Below are 17,745 nucleotides of genomic sequence, written 5' to 3' on the forward strand. Positions count from 1 at the left end.
GACCCAATTAAATAATAAAATTAATTAATTGAGGATGATAATTAGTAGAATAAAAGGATTAAATTATGGGTTATTTAATACTATAGAGAAAATTAGTAGATGATTGGCCAAATTGATTAAATGAATGTGACCGTACCCTTTGATAAAAATGTAATGATGATGGATATGTAATAAGATGATGAAAAGGTAAACCAAAGCCATGGTCAAATTGATTGATAGATCAAAATTGATAACATGCCAAGGACACATTACATGAATTGGTTGATATGTAACATTTAACCGACATTGTAAATGTTATAGGATTGAAATTGATAAGGTTTGATCATAATAACATTGATGGACACTATCAATATTGTTAAAATGGTTGATGATGCTATGATCTAACATTGAAAGCCTCAACAATGTCAAAGATTGAATGACATGGATGATAATTTGACCTAGCACTAAGAGCCATGACAGTACTAAGGTCAGATTGATAAGATTGATAGGTTGATAGGTTTCCAAGGCACTAAAAGCCACAACAATACCTAGGATAAGATAAATGATGATTGATTTGGGATGTTTGATATGTTTCAGGTTGATTAGGACTAATTTCGAGTGATTCTAGGTTGATTTGGGGTGATTTTGAGTTGATTTGATATGATTCTGAGTCGACGTGACATTGATGTGAAAGAGGATACGAATGACAAAATATGGTCAATCTGGCCAAAAGATCAAAGTTAGTAGAATGAGAAAATGGGACAAATTAGTATGAAAAAGTGATGAAACCATAGATGCAAACCATTTTTGAGCATCTACATTTTGCTCCTCTTTGATACAATGTGATTTAGAGCGTTGTATCAAAGAATAACTAATCAGAAAGCCACAACATGCCCCAGTAGGGATGATATATATGTATGCCCCCTTGAGAAATTGACTAAGATAAGCATATGATAAGTCAATTTATCAACAAAAAGAAGACAAAACCATAGCAACTGATAGAATGAAAATCAGAGCTAAAATGTGAAGTTATGAGGCCCAGAGTGTAAAACATAGTCAATCTGGAGCTTGAGAATAATTGCATGGGTTACCACTCAAGAAAGACAAAAAAATGATGAAAATGATAGTTCATGTTGTCCAAAATGAAGATATGAATCCAACACAACTGACAGATTACAAATTCAAGTTAAAATAAAAAAGTTATGGGCTCCAGAGTGCAACATAGGGGCTCCGGGAGCAGTTCTGGGTATCCTAGGTCCCCAACTGTGCCCAAAACTCAACCAAGTTCGTCATTGATGCACTTGGTAAGCCCAAATGCACCATGACAGTACCAAGTGCATCAATGATGCACTTGGGGAGTCCAAGTGGACTCAAAAAGTGCAAAATGTGCTCGAGAAGGCCCTGGGGGCCAAAATCAACATGACGGGGGGCAACTAGGAGCCCAAGAGTAATTTCAAGGATTAACACTCTATATAGTGGCCAATTAATGAAAATGATAGCTCATTTTTTTTCAAAAGAAATATATGAGGCCAATGCAACTGATGATTCATAAATCGGAGTTGAAACACAAAAGTTATAGGCTCCGAAGTGCAACCTAAGAGTTTCAGGAGCAGTTCTGGATAACCTAGGTTCTCAAGTGCGCCCAAACTCTACCAAGTGTGTCAATGACATAGTTGGCATGACCAAGTGCATCAATGATGCAATTGGGAATCCTAACTATGCCCTAAAAGTGTAGATTACGCCCTAAAAGGCTCTAGGGCCCATAATCAACCCGATTGGACTCAGAATGACCCAAAACTGTGCGTGCATGCCCAAAATGATGGAAAGATGTCATAACATGAGGGAAATCATAAAAAATGTTCATATTTGGTCAAAGATGATGAGAAAAATGTCAGACTGGGGTTGAATTAGGTGGAAAGCCATAGAAAGTTGATTAATAGTGTAGGATGATGCAAGAATGCATGAATGCAAGATGAAGATGATTTGGTGAATCAGAAGACATGATCATGGTGATGGAGAATGAGATGAAGAAGAAAGATGAGATGAGGAGATGTTAGTATGATGGAAAGACTTTTGCTTCTAGAAAGTGCACTATATGTCAAATGGAGCTTTATTTTGATATGGCAAACAAAATGCAACACATCATGGCATAAAGGGCCACAACGCAAATGCAAGCCTTTTGCGTAAACAAGCATGATGTAGACAGAGAATGACCTTGTCCTTCCTGAGGCATATGTACATGCCCCAGACTCTCAAAGGTACATTGTAATAGGCAGAAATGGAAAAAGATGACCATGAACCATCCCAGCCAGTCTCATAGATTAGTTTTATATCAAAGAGTGGCATAGGAACATGATCAAAGAAAAACAAAGCAAAAAATAAATCACTCACTAAATAGCATGAGCCAACAGCTATCCTTGTCCATTATTACATGCTTTTTAGTGTTTTATGTGTTTAGATGGTGTTTGACAGGTTGATAATGTGATAGCACTGTTTGTGGATTCAGTTGATAGGTTCATAGTGACATGTTGGATTGATTGTTGGTTCACGGTGGTCAGATACCGTGATTGTCTTGAAAGTGTAGTGCTTTGAATTTCAGTCTGCAAAGTGCAAGTGTTTATGCAAAAGGGGTGGTTATCCACAGTGAATATGTACAAGGTTTATTGCATATTTTTGATTGGTTTTGTGATTTTTAGGGTTTTTGGGGATATTTGATTTTTTTGCATAACTAGTTTCTTCAAGACATTTTATGATTTTTAGAGTTTTTTCAGGACATTTTATGATTTTTAGTGATTTTTTCAGGACATTATGTGATTTTTAGTGATTTTTTCAGGATTGTATTTGAATGTTTAGGATTTTTTCGGACATTAAGCGATTTTTAGTGATTTTTTTAGGATCGTAAAAGCATATACATGTGTTAGCTCCAATCCGTTATGCGATAGGTCCAATGGATAAAAAGTGCTTAGGGATATGCCCCTAGTTCAAGTTCAAACTCATGCACCATGTAGCTAATATGCCCCCAGAAAAGATTCAAACTATGTACAAAGGCCAATGACAGAGTGTGTATAGACTGGTAATGCTTGGTAAGATAACAAAGGATGTTAACTAGTTCGTGAGCCATGGTCAAGGAACCAAGGATGTTTTGCAATAGGAAGAATATGATGAAGGAATGACAAAGGGGGAAAAGACTAGATGGAATCTTGATAGATGAAGGAGCAATAACTTATTACACATGGCACCTGTTTGCTAGGTTTTCACCATGGTACTTGCCCAACGTGCCTGTTTGCCAGGTTTTCACTTTTGGACAGAATTTTTCTCTTGACTCAAATTTTTGTACCAAGATGCTTGTTTGCTAGGTTTTCATCAAGGCATCCATTTTTTCATGACTTTTTTCACTTTTTTCTTTTCTTTTTTCATGACTTTTTGCTATTTTTTGGATTTTTTTTAGGACTTTTAGATGGAATCAAGAATGTCACTAAAAAATGCTGAGAAAATATCTATTGTTGGTGCTGCTAGCTAATGATCTCTAGATCCATGACTGACCATAACTACATAGGCGTCATTCTAAGTTTGTAGCTAAAATCAAACCATTGGAAAGGCCTCGAGATATACCATCGTGTACCGTATGTAAGACAATGTTTGCCTCTTGAGAATCAAGGAATTTGAGGATAATTGGGTCAATAGATGTGTCATGTGGGATGTCACTAATGATGACATATGTAAAAGCTTGTTGGATAAGGATTTGATCTTGGGTGTTGGGAAAATTAGGTAGCTGGATGCGGGGGTAAACAATTGGATATAAGGGAGGGTTGAGACCAATGACCTTCCACATGAATGCTAATTGAGAGAGCTCCAAAAGACTTTGTGGCATGTTGAACACTGGAACACTAATATTCATGGCATCATATTTTTCATTTTGTATCCTTGGGAGCTGCTTAGCTTTTGATTTTTCACGGGCTAATGGTGCCTTTTGGTTTTCACCAAGAGACCTATGCTCATTATTTTTTTCTTTGCTATCAGATGGAGTTGACTCCCAATAATACGCTAATGTGTTCACTTCAGGAGAAATTTCTTCTTTATGATTATTGTCCATAATGCCTCCATATATTTCAAAATCTATTATAATAATGTCATCATCATCGAATTGATCAAAAATTGGTGGTCCACATTGGTCCCAATCCAAAGGTTCAAGATAACTTGAGGATATGTCATCATCAGTGTTGAATGGGCTTTGGTTAAAGCTATAGATATGGGCATTAGATTCTATTGTATCATTGAGGTTATGCTCAAAAGGGAGAGGATTGTTGGTTTCAAGTGGGATATCCTTAGATGCCTTTTCATCGTTCAAAACATCCATAGTCTTACATGTAGGTACCATGGTACTAGGAGGATCTATTCGTGATGGTTTAAATCCAAGCCCCAAACTAGGAGGTTGTCCTTTTGTAGTGATGGGTTCAATTATACCTTGTTTTTGAGATCCAAGATTGCTATAGCCATCATAGCCTTGTTTTTGCATGATAGTAAACCCAAGTCCATACTTGCAAGTAGATATCAAAGTGGGTTCTCGTTTTGCTTTTTCTTTCTCAATACATATAGATGTATTCTCATTGATAGAAGTATCATTCTTTGTACTGATCTCTGAATGTTGTGCTTGAAGTGGTTGTGATTTACCATGAGATTGGGGAGAAACTAGTGACTCCCTAATGTGAGAGACTTGAGACATAAAGTACTCTCCACACCCTTTGTCTTCAATCTTCATCTTTTCTTTGGCTTTACTGAGGAGTATATCAGCATCCACATACTTAGAGGAATTTGTGGGTTGTGCTTCATTTTTTGTTGGGATTTGGTATGTAGTAGCATCTCTTAGATTAGCACAAGATTGGAAAGGATTTGGATCACCAGGGATGGTAACCTCCATGTTATTATAGGAAAACTTTAGACATTGATGATATGTAGAAGGGACTGCTTTCATAGCATGAAGCCAAGGGCATCCTAGTATCATGTTGCAATTCATTTCTATATCTAGGACATGGAACAATGTATCTTCAATAGCTGGACCAACTCTGACAGGTAATGTGATGATGCCCTTCGAGAAGTGTTCACCGTCATCATAAGCTTTTATTGTGATTCTTCGAGAGGGATCTACATCATCTTCAGAATAACCCAAATTGTTGACAACCTTAAGAGTATAGATGTTCAGTCCTGCTCCTCCATCTATTAAGACACATCTGACTTTGGCATTATGGATGAAGACTTCGAGGTGGAGGGGATCATTGTGGTTAGATTTTTCCTTAGGAATATCTCGAGGTGAAAAAGTGATATGTTGTGACGCGGATAGGTTCCCAACCATGGCTTGGAACTGGGCAACATCCATGTTATCTAGGACTATTGACTCTTTAAGGGCTTGCTCCAAGATCTTTTGGTGTTGGGGGGATGCACGCAGTAGGTCCAAAATGGATATTTGTGCAATAGTTTTTTCGAGTTGTTCAACAAGGCTATAATCAGATGAAGTAGGAGCAATAGGTCTACTTGGGGGTATAGGTCTAATAGAAGCAGTATGTCTAGATGGAACTCCAAGTAGGATGATCGTGCTACGGCGTGTAGTGACAGTGCAACGAGGGTCTTCAGCCTTCAATGTGAATGTAGATATGCGAAAATCAGACTCATTAAAGTAATTGATGGTTTAGTCGTAGCTAGTGCATGTTTATTTCACATTACCTTGCGAGTTTGAGTTTGAACTTGAGGGTTTCTCTTTGTCATGATTACCCAAAGGATATTTGAAAATAGTGCGATCTGAGTTGGATGCTAACAGTGATGGATCAACAGTGATTACACCATCATCAATAAGGTCTTGTATTGCATGTTTCAATTGGAAGCATGATGAAGTCTTGTGTCCTTTGGTGCGATGGTAATCACAATACTTTTTGTCATCCCACCAATTTGCTTTAGTTAATGGTTCATCTTTGATTGGGGGTAGCTGCAGGAAGTTATTACTCAGTAACTATTGTAATGCAGTCTCAAGAGGTATCCCCAATGGTGTGAATTTTCTATCCTTGGTTCTAGGATGTCTTTTTTCTTGTGTGAAAGTCTCAATTTTCTATTGTTGAGGTGTTGTTTGATTAGTAGTTTGTGAATTTGTGGGGTTTTCACCTTTCAAAGTCAATTGAGGTTGTGCTGTGCTAATTGTGCGGGCATCCACAATGCCATCATTAGTCACATTCTTTTTTTTGGAGAAAAATTATGCCTTGTCATTAGACGAGTCGGTATTGGTGTTGTCCTTGTTTGTCTTGAGGATTCCCTTACAGATAAGAGCATCTTCAATACTAGCCCCTTTTTTCATCAGTTTAGAAATGGTGCTTGGACTCTTGATTTTGAGTTCATACATTAAGTCCGAGACTAAGTTTTCAATGCATAGGTTTACTTGTTGTTCTTCAAGAATGTCTAGTGAGAATTGACTAACTTAGCTTCTCCAATGCAATAAGAATGTGATGAATGATTCTCCCATCTTCTATTTAGTTGAGCACAAATCAGAAAGTGTCACCTCATTTGTAATGTTAAAGGCAAAGTGGGAGATAAACTTGTCTGCTAGCTCTGACCAAGATTTGATATTACCAGGAAGTTTGGAGTACCATTCAAGTGCAGGACCACCTAAAGAATGAGGGAACAATCTCATAAGGTAAGTGGGCTCATCACTGAGTTCAGTACATGAACCACAAAATTCTCGAATGTGATCAACAGGATTTCCTTTTCCTCGGTATTTTTCAAACTTTGGAGCCTCAAAGTGTCTTGGGAATGGAGGCATATACAGACTTTTATCGAATGGGTTAGGACGTAGGTCCCTTTCTATATATAGAGCCTATTTCTTTTGGACTCCCAATGCCTTGACTTGTTTGGAAAGTTGTTTGAATTGTTGTAATAGTTCTTCATTGGGGTTTTGCATGATGGTCTTTCCTTCAAGTCTTTTGTGTCTATGAGTAGACCATTTTCTATGGCAAGAACTATGTCTACTTGGTTTTGACATTTCTATGTCTGATGAGTCTGATGAAGTGTCACTAGGTGGTGGAGGTATGTTGGCACCTCGAAGACAGAAAGGTCCCTGTTGTTGGGGAACTTGTTATGGTATTTGATGTGGCACTTGTTGTGGGATTGACTTTGATTGTTGTACCATGTGTTGTTGTTGTGCCATGTGTTGTGGTTGTTGTTGGGATTCCTCTGTTGGTTGTATGCAAGACCATGTATGTGCTTGTTGTTGTAGAGGTATTTGTTGAGATTGTTGTGGCACATGATGTTGTTGTAACAAATGTTGCTGGTATGCGATTTGTTGCTCAAGGTGTCTTTGGTATTCCAACTGTTGCTTGAGTTGCTCTTGTTGTTTAGCAAACATGGTTTATTGTTGTTGGAATTGTTGCTGAAATTGTTGTTGATAAATTGTGTGTAAGTCAAGTGGGTTCACATGGGATTGCATATTAGGAATGTTGGATGTTTGCCCCACTTGAGGTTGTTGTCATTGTGGTTGATGTTGTTGTTGATATGTGGGGTGGGTGTTAAGTGGATGTATACTTGGTTGCACCTTGGAAGTGTGGAGTCCTTGTACCACTGTAGGTTTTTGTTGTCGTGGGGGTTGACTAAGTCCTTGAGAATTGAATGTCATGTTTGGATTGTGGTTTTGGTACCTTTGTGTGTTAGATGTTCCTGCTTGTGACATCATATTGACTTGACTATGAGATGTGTCCCTGTTGGGAATGGGCGTAATGTCAATAATAATTTTCCTTTGTATTTCCATAGGGATGGTTGTACTTGATGTTTCACATGTTGTACTTATGAGGGGCTCCATAGTGTTTGATGTCATAGCACTTGGTAAAGTTAGGAGCAAAGGTGTACTTTGTTGATTTGCCTCCAAAGAAGGTATGTTTGGCATCCCTAGAGCATAAGTCCCTTTAGGTGCATCTTTTTTTTTTTATCATGTGACTAAAATCAAATCTTAATGTCCTTTTGGGGTGTTTAGGGATTGGTGGTATTTCATCGAACAAGGGATTAACATTGATGTGTTCAAATGTACTTTGGAGGATTTCAATTGTTGGTTCTTGATGGGACCTTATAGGTGCCATTATTGCATTTGAAAACTCCAAAGGTTTTTTTCCCTTGTCTAAGTCCAAATTTATCATGGGTTGGATGTTTTCAATTGTTGTGTTGGTTTGATTTTTGGACTTGGGTCCTTCCAAGTTTGGGTTAAATTTGACAATTTCTTGGGCTGCCAAACATTTAAAGTTCTTGCAAAATTTTTTGTCTAGACATGCCCTAGCCATTTCTTCATCAGTGATGCCATAGTCAGTGTCAGAGTCATCACTTAGGTGTACAATACCTTGTTGTATGTTTGATGTGTTAGGTTAGCTGAATTCGAAGGAATGTGATTGTTCATCTTCAGGTGTGGTTGGTACACTTCCTCCTCTTGGTGGTATTGGTACAAATATAGGTTCAAAGTTAGGACTCCATTGAACCATCCCATGTGTGGGGGAAGTGTTTGGAGGAAATCTCATGGTAGGTGCATTGTTCAAGGTTTGTTGTGCCATAGCTTGATTATGAGGATCTTGTGGAAACATGTTCAAGGGGTTTGCTAGTAATGGTTGTGATGCCTTGATTTGGTCTTCGTCAAAAGTTTGTTGGGTTTTCTTGCTCTTTCTTTGTCTTGGAAGAGGTTTTGGTTGTGCTTGTGCCTCAGAAAATAAAGGTTGATAGAGTTCTTTGGGTCTCTGAGCTGATTGTGTCCTAGTAAGTGCTAGCATGATACCTAAGAATGCAGATACAATGGAAATTTTGAGTATTTTGGGTGATTTAGAGTGGTGGATATGCAAGATATGAGTGTTTTTGGGATTGTTAAGTGTTTAGGAATGTTATGCAATGTGAGGAAATGCTAAATGAATTATGGTTTTGATGTGCAAAGTGCAAATGTCCTAGGGATGTTATGCAAATGCAAATGCAAGGTGATGTTTTGAGGGTATGCAAAATGAAGGGTAGGGTTATGTTTTGGACTTGGTAATGACACTAAAGGTAGGTGTATCCAAGATAGACTATGCAAAGGATGGTTTCCAAGGGTTGATAATGACGTTTAGGATATGCAAAATGAGGGTAAATGATCAAGAAGGCAATTTGGTTGATGGATAATCTAATAGGGTTTGGTAGTGAGAATGATGCTAAGGTTTGGACCATGCAAGATGAAGGGGATATACCACTAGGGTAAGTCAAAATGATTTTGGGGATTCTAGGGATATGATTATGCTATGAAAAGGGTATAGGGAAATTTTTGAATTTAGGTAAAACCTTTAGAAAGTATTTTGCCTAGGAGTTTAACTTTGTGATAAAGGACTTTGGATCTTGACCAAAAAATGATAAAAGACGAAAAGATCAAATTGATAAAAGATGACAAGGTCAAATCTGTCAAGACATAGACAAATTTTGACCCAAGAAAATGATAAGAAAAGATAAAAAAGACTAGTCAAGATCCATTATCTGTCAACACGAGGAGATACTCTAAGACTCATACTTTGTCTAGATTTTTGACTAAATTCAAAGGTTTTGGGGTTTCAAATTGATGTTTTGGGGGCTCAAAATGGTGGTGATATTGATCAGATGTGTGATATGGACAATGCCTATAATGCAAAAGGGGATTTTGGGTGCAAGATGCAGTTTTGGGTCAAGTGCAAAATGGGGAGGTGTAGAGGCTCCTAGATGCAATTTTGGGGTCCTAAAGTGCAGTTCAGAGGCCCAAAATGGTCATGTAGGTACCCAAGTGCACCCTAATAGTGCCAAGTGCACCCTAACAGTACCAACTATATCATTGATGCACTTGGAGCCAGTTTGGGCGTAGTTGGTAGTTTCTGGGCGTAGTTGGTAAGTCAGAATGAAGGTTTGCTGATTCTGAGTGGTATGGTTGCCAAACTGATATGCCAAGAACCTAAGATGCTAGGGTTGATGTTAGGATAGGTTGGGAGATGAAAAATGGTGGTTATGACCTATAGAATGATGTCTTAAGTGAAGGTGATGAAGACTCGGTGATGTAGAATGCAGATCTAGGCAAGGTAGTGCAAGGGGAGCTAACTAGGTACTTAAGGACACTGGTGAAGCCCCAAAATGTTATCTAGAACCCAAAACTAGATCTCAGGACCACCAAGTGCACCTAGAAAGTGAAAAATATGTCAATGACACAGTTGGGGCCCAGTTGGGCGCAGTTGGTAAACTGGGCTAGAATTGAGGCAATTCTGGGAGCTATGGTTTCCAAATTGATATCACAGAGAGGTAAACAACAGGGGACAATGTTAAGACTAGTATGAATGCTCAAAATGATGGCTAGGACACCCAAAATGATGGTTAAAGTAGTCAAGATGATGAATAGGTATGCAAGGATGCAAGGTGGTGAATGCAAAGTGCTGATTGTGAGATGGGAATGCAAAAACTAAGGGAGGTAAACTAAACCTAAAAGGATGCAATATGAAAGGTAATAGATACTAAATGAGGACTAAAAGGTGAAATATGAAGTCTATATGATGTATGAATGAGGCCTATACTAGGATGAATGTGAGTGAAGTCTATGCAAGTGTGAGATCTATGTTTTTCCAAGCACGTTTAAGAGCACAAGACACCATGTTTTTCAAGGTTTGAGTGTGTTGAACCAAAGTTTGCAAAGTTTGATAAAGGTTGAAATGTTTTGGAAATGTGTGATGTTTTGACAAGTTCAAATGATATCCAAGGTGTAAATTTAAAAGTTTGGCTTTTATCTTGATTATGTTTTACACACACGCAAGACACATTAAGACAAGAATAGCTATTGTTAAAAGTTAACAAACACACCACAACCTAGGCTTTTAGGACTATATCCACTGAATTCCTACTTGAATCAAAGTTCAACCATGCTTATCCAGAGTAGAAAACCTAGAATCTTGGCACCATAGGCTCCCCCTTACAGTGCACTCACTTCTCGGGGCTACCAAGATTCGCTTCCCAAGGGATTTTTGTCTCTACTAAGTACCGCGATAATGTAGGATGTCTTCATGGGCATGGGTGACCCCTTGAGCCAGTGGATAGAAATGATTTTGGCCACTAAAACATGGTTTTTAATAAGGGCATTCCGTTCGGCAAGTGAATGATAAACTTTCGCAGAAGGTCTCCCAGCCCTGAGAACCAGGGTTTGACACACCGCAAGGGTATTGGAGGAGATCTATCACGTAGCAATACCATCGACACAGCTTTCACCGTAATCAAATTTTATATAGCGGCTGGAACGTTGACCTGGATTTTGGCCCATTACCACTCTGAGGTTGTCCCCTGGCATACTCAATATTGAGTATCTTAGTCCAAGGCAGGCCTCCTATAGAAGTTACATGGATTTCTCTTACACCCAAGATCCACAAATGGCGAGGGGAGAGGATATGTCCAATGCAAATCCTAGGGATTTAACACTATAGACACGACAAGAAGAAAAGAAAAAGGTTCATTTTAAACACCAAACAAAATGTTATCTAATCTAGGAAATCGACACACATGGTTTGGAAAGACACACAAAGTCTTTGACAATGTCCTGCAAAGCACATATTAGTAGTTTCTCATGATCACGTCTTCATCCAATGATCGCCACATGTTGCAAATAGACCATCAGTAACAAAAAAATCACCTAATATATGTCCTAAAGAGTGATAGGAACCTTAGATGTAGATCTTGATTGATGCATGTGCTTACTGCAAACCCAGGTGTGCTTTGACAGAGTACATTGCTCCCCAGAAGGCCAAAATGGCTCTGAACATCCCCAAGTGCGCCTAGACAGTGCAGATTGCATCAATAATGTAGTTGGGGCCTAGTTGGGCATAGTTGGTAGTTTTAGGGTGCAGTTGGGAAGTCAGGTGCAAAGTGTGGGGAAATGGTGCCTAAGCAAGACCTAGAAACTGAAAATTTCAAAGCTACACTCCCAAGTGCGCCGAAATAGTGTAGACTGCATCAATGACGCAGTTGGGGCCTAGTTGAGTATAGTTGGTAAGTCAAAAACAATAGAAAGAGGTTTTTGTGGCTTCTAGACTCCTAAAACTACTCCCAGGAGTCCCAAGTGTGCCCTGACAGAATAGAGTGCACCCTAGGACAGCAAGCTAAAAAAATGCATGAAACAAGAGCATACAAGAATTTTACTAAACTCCCTAATTAATCTAGGTGTGAAAAAGAATAGTAGATAGTTGTTATACCCTTCCAAGTGAGCCCCTTCCTTGTACCTACAAGCACAAAACAAAAAAAATGAAAGTTAGATATGCATGTTCACGTCGGGTTCACCAAATGTAGGACCAAAAAATGGGTAAAATGCATAACATACTATGAGAAAATCACAAAACTCAATCAACATACGTTAGCACCCACTAGTCTACCATGAAAGACAAACTAATAAAGAAAGCAATAGAAACCCCCTTTTTCGTTTGTAGCTCCCATGTCCTTCTTTCTTCTCCAAATGATTGTAGCTCCAATTTGCCTATAGTGCACACAAGATTGAAGCCAAAGCCTATGATATGGATAATGCCATGAGAATACTAGAAGTGTGATTTTAGTGTGAGAGCAAAAAGTGTAAATGCAAAGAAGTGGGGACTCAAAGACTCAAGAATTTGGATTTTCAAGACTTAAGCATTAAGATTCAAGGACTCAAGGACCAAAAATGAGAGAAAGAGTGTCCAATTTATAATTGACATGGAGGATAAGAGCATTGGATTTTTCACCCATAGATATGCGATGTGGCAAGAGATTCCTTCAGAATCCATGACGTATATGACAAATATACCAATTGTGAGATTCTATGACACATGAAAATCAAACTTGGCTAAATGTGGAAGAGAATCTATGACACATCATAAGACACCTCAACCCACTTAAAGCCAAGAATCTGTGACAAATAAGCCAAATAGGGACATGCGTAAGAGATAAGAATATTTTATTATGAAAAATCTTAGCCAAGTGTCAAAGGAGAATCCACGAGGTATCATATCCAAGTGTCATGATGATGCAATATTTTATGGAATATTTGAATTAAAAATCCTCTTATTCCACAAAATAAGAATTAGTAGAAAATAGAATTAATGATGGAAAATGGAACTTAAGAAATTGTAAATTTCCATGGTTTGTGAATGATGACCCAATTAACTAATAAAATTAATTAATTGAGGATGATAATTAGTAGAATAATAGGATTAAATTATGGGTTATTTAATCCTATAGAGAAAATTAGTAGATGATTGGCCAAATTGATTAAATGAATGTGACCGTACCCTTTGATAAAAATGTAATGATGATGGATATGGAATAAGATGATGAAAAGATAGACCAAAGCCATGGTCAAATTGATTGATAGATTGAAATTGATAACATGCCAAGGAAACATGACATGAATTGGTTGATATGTAACATTTAATCGACATTGTAAATGCTACAGGATTGAAATTGATAAGGTTTGATCATAATAACGTTGATGGACACTATCAATATTATTAAAATGGTTGATGATGCCATGATCTATCATTGAAAGCCTCAACAATGTCAAAGATTGAATGACATGGATGATTATTTGACCTAGCACTGAGAGCCATGACAGTACTAAGGTCAGATTGATAAGATTGATAGGTTTCCAAGGCACTGAAAGCCACAACAATACCTAGGATAAGATAAATGATGGTTTATTTGGGATGTTTGATATGTTTCAGGTTGATTAGGACTAATTTTGAGTGATTCTGGGTTGATTTGGGGTGATTTTGAGTTGATTTGATATGATTTCGAGTCGGCATGACATTGATGTGAAAGAGGATACGAATGACAAAATATGGTCAATCTAGCCAAAAGATCTAAGTTAGTAGAATGAGAAAATGGGACAAATTAGTATGAAGAAGTGATGAAACCATAGATGCAAACCATTTTTGAGTGTCTACACCCAGGTTCACTTACTTGAGAATAGGTGGATTTGAAGAGGAACCTATAAAAATTTCGTGATATAATTTGGATTGCTCTATTTTAGCTAAGATTTGCAAGCAAATGTTCTATATTGTTAAGGATAATTTACCATAGGAGGATTGGGAGACAACTTTCTCGATTAAGTTGGGTTCTCTAGTCTATAATAGTGTGACTAATGCTTCTATTCTTGGAAGCAATTTACTTGGATTCTATTTTGGTTCTTATCATAGTAGAAGAAACTTTGATAGTAAGGGTTATGCAGTTCAGATTCTTGGGCTTGTAGGCCACTCATCAACAACTCCATAGTTAGAAGATCTATGGCAAGATTGTAAAGACGAGGAGGAGGTTTTGAGGAGAGATCATTCAAGGTTAACATTACAAAAAATCAATTCCCTGAGGTTGAAGTTCAAAACAAAGGGGGTGATTGAGGATGGCTCATATATAATTAAACTAGGCTGGGAAGAATCTCATGAATCAAAGTCATTGGTGGTAGATTGGAACCAGGATGAGGAAGAAGATATAAATCAAAGAGCTAGATTTATATTTACTTACACAAATGACTGGCTAAAGAAATAGAACAAGAAAGTTGTCAATGAACCCTCTTTAGGGGTGGTTTCTTTTTGTAAACCATCATCTTCTGACATCCCACTTTCCTCTCCTATTGTTGGTAGTGAATTGGCTCAAGGTAAATAAAGGAGGACACCCATCCATATACAAAACACGGCTCCTAGGACCAGGTCTCAAGCTAAATCCAAGGCCCTTAAGTAACACAAGTTCAAACAAAGAAGATTTCAACTAAGGGGTAGGATTCAACCGATTGTCTCAATTTCTCAGATGGCACTGATGGTGATGTACAGTTCATTGAGGCTCCTAAGGTGGATCAACCAAAATTTATGACTCCCACTAGAGATCCTCGAGCAATTTCTATAGATCCTTCTATCCCTACTTGGTTATCCAAAACAATCAATAAGAAAAGAAGTTCGCAACCAGTTACATCACCTGTGAAGGACATTGTAACTAAATATGTTGCATGGGGTTCAAAAGTTAAAAAGTTGAAGACAAATGCCCACCTGACCAAGGACCCAGTAATTGGGAAGATAACTACTAAAATATCCACATACAAGCAGAAAACAAAGGCCGAAGATATTGATGATGAAGGTTTGAAGGTTACCTTGGTTGAATTAGGGACCATTAATAGAAGCACTGGTGATCACTTTTTCAAATTCTCTACTAACCACATGCTAACTCAATCTAAGAAGGATAGCAAAGAGAAAAAGGAACTTAAGGGCATGGTGATGACTATGGCCGTGTATATCAATTCCTTGATGAATCTTGGTGCATTACTAATTGTTCAAGACCCCCAAGCTTTTGACCCAATTCTGCAGGAAGTCAACAACTGGTGAAGCAAATGCAAAGAGGAAAGTTTCTAGCAGATGCCATTAAGGATTGGGTCAAAGTCATCATCAAAGAAGGTAATAAGTTTATTTTGGAGTTCATAAATGTATATGCCAAAGGGGAGTCACTACTAGGAGAGATTCAAACTTTGATTTCTAGATGGGAAGCAGAGCAAAGCCGGTGTTAGGCGATTATTTTTCAAGTAACTAAATTTGAGAGGTTTGGGGTACTTAAGTTTCCCGAATGAGAATCCCATGAATAATGTAGATCCCTGCATGTTGTTTATCATGAAAAACAACATGATTTTGAAGGAGTTGGTTTATAAGGAGGCAATTAAAGAGGTGTAGGGCATCGAGAACAAAGTCACTGGAGTGCATGAAGAAGTCCTTAAAGATATGAAGGTAGTCAATCTTATGGGAATTTTGCAGTTCGATGATGGGAATGTGGATTCTGAGACACTAACTAAGAGCTTCAATGAAGGTATTGAAAAAATTAGGGATAATGAATCGCCAAGCGCCGATGAATTCGCCTTGTTGACAAACATTGAGTTGATGTTATGTCTCAACAAGGACCTCAGGCCGCGTCAAAGCTTGAAGATAAAGGAGTTCAAATGGCAGAAAGACGCATGTAGGGCCAGGTTGCTGAGTCTAAAAAATCCACATTCCCACGCCCTGCAAGAGTTCATGAACACTTTCAGAAGCTAGAAGTTGGTGCGTTAGATCGTGGGCGAGGAAGAGAAGATTGGTGATAAGACTTGAACAAGATAGTTGTTTCAGTTACATTTTGACACCTGTTTTATAATTATTTTCTTGTTCATAATTGTTTCTTGTTTTAACCAAAATGTTTGGGTTTGATGGAGGCCTTTCGAATGCTGTAATGGAACTATAAATGCCGGGGCATTGAACTAATTAAGGTTAGAAATAGATAGTTAGAAATTCTGATAACTAGATACTTTTATATAGTAATCAAAAGATAGTATATTGATGTTTTTTCTTTTTGAATGACTATGTGCATAAGGAAAGCTTAACATATATATATATATATATATATATATATATATATATATATATATATATATATATATATATATATATATATATATATATATATATATATATATATATATATGTATATACACATATGTATATACATATACACATATATATATATGTATATATGTATATACACACACACACACACACACACACACACACACACACACACATATATATATATATATATGTCATCTTGAATTTGGCTTAGAAACTTGGTGTTCGAAGTGTTTAGACCACTATTACTTTGTGAGCTTTGGTTTATTGGTTCGAGATATTTGATTGTTGTTCTTATTGTAAGTTCATTTCAATTAAGGTGCTTGAATGATTGGTATCAATTTATGGTGTTATTCATTCCTTTGAAGTAGATATTTTGTGGAAGTATGGTTCGATGAATATTTATTTTATTGTTTATATTGATTCTTACCTCACTACTGAAGAGTAAGTGAGACATCCTTATTTTCTCAACTGTTGTGAACATTTTGTATTTTGTGTATCTTGGGCATAGAGTGAGTTTGTTAGATAGTTGAAAGGACAATCTGTTCACTAACACTAGAATTGTCTACAAGTTGTAGGATAGTGGGAATAGTCCTAAGTTTGAGATACTATGATGTTGCATAGTGTTAGTAAACAAATTTGTCGTCCAAAAGTGAATATACAAATTGACTCCAAATGCCCCAAAATGAAGGACATACGGTACTAATAGTTGGATAGATCATCATTGCATTGATAAACATTCTCTGAATTGATAGGTACGACTCCCTCCTAGATGATATTTAGCGAATCGAATAACTTGATATGTCTTTAACCTAAAGACACTAAGGCATACTAACATCCACCCATAAACATGGGATGAATGCGATTAGTAGACTTACAAACTAAACAAAGATAGAAAGACCAACAAATAGCCACAAGACCACTTTTAAGCCTTTCACATTTCAAAGGGAATAAAACAAAATAAATATCTTATTCTAGAAGGTATGAGTATGTGAGCTGACTGATTTACATACATATACATACTTGATATGATAATACATAATTATATTTAAAATGTGGAAAAAGTGGCCACATGACCAATTTCAACCTGAGAAATAAATGTTCAAACATCAAGATTTGATATGTTCCTCTTTATTTCAAAAACATGACAAAATTACCAGAAGACCATTTTGTCCCTGTCATTACAATCAATTTGCAGAAAACACAAATAATTTCCCTCTATTTCCCTCTTTGTTACCATCACATTCAACAAATATTTTCCCTCCTAGATTCAAGACTTGTGTAGAAAAGAATAAACCCTATCTCCCTCCAACTCTCATAATAAATAGATTTTCAAGAAATATTGTTCAATTTTATA

Source organism: Cupressus sempervirens, chromosome 5 (assembly GCF_028749045.1).
Source record: "Cupressus sempervirens isolate cs-2001-9-10 chromosome 5, ASM2874904v1, whole genome shotgun sequence".
Taxonomy (NCBI): domain Eukaryota; kingdom Viridiplantae; phylum Streptophyta; class Pinopsida; order Cupressales; family Cupressaceae; genus Cupressus; species Cupressus sempervirens.